The following is a 712-nucleotide window of genomic DNA, read 5'->3' on the forward strand; positions in this document are numbered from 1 at the left end:
ATATATATATATATATATAACTCGATGCTTCAGTGGGCTGTGATATCTAATAACGTGACTTAAAAGAACCAGCCATGGCTTTGTTTTACTTAAAAGAATTATTAAGTTAGGCGTGCACTGGTCCGATGAGGCCAAAACGTAGGTAAATTACCAAATTCATATATCCACATTCGCATATATGCACGTACACGTGTGTAGTGTATGTACATATAAATATGTCTATACGTGTGTCTATGAGAGAGAAGGCAGAGGAAGGAAGAGACAAGCAACACAAGATGAATAATATATATATTTTAATGCTGTCTCTCATATATATATATATGTGTATATAAATATACGCGCGCGCACACACACGTGAATGTCCCCATATGCCATTGCCACCACACACATTGCCTTACTAATACGTTGTTACAGCTTTCTTCCTCAGACTTCTACCCTCCTTGTTTGGATTTACTCTCTATCGTTTGTTTTGCCTTCTCTTTCTCCCCTTGACATTTTTCAATTTCATTTCCATATCATTAGACGACTCCTACAACTAACGCTTCGAGTGCACGCGGATGTCTGCATCTATGCCTATGTATGTGTATGACTGTGTATATAAGGGCATACATGAGTATGATTATATGTACATGTGTGTGTGTGTGTGTATGAATGCATGTGCTTGTCATTCCATTCATATATATATATATATATATATATATATATATATATA

The sequence above is a fragment of the Octopus bimaculoides genome, chromosome 4, assembly GCF_001194135.2.
Source record: "Octopus bimaculoides isolate UCB-OBI-ISO-001 chromosome 4, ASM119413v2, whole genome shotgun sequence".
Lineage (NCBI taxonomy): Eukaryota > Metazoa > Mollusca > Cephalopoda > Octopoda > Octopodidae > Octopus > Octopus bimaculoides.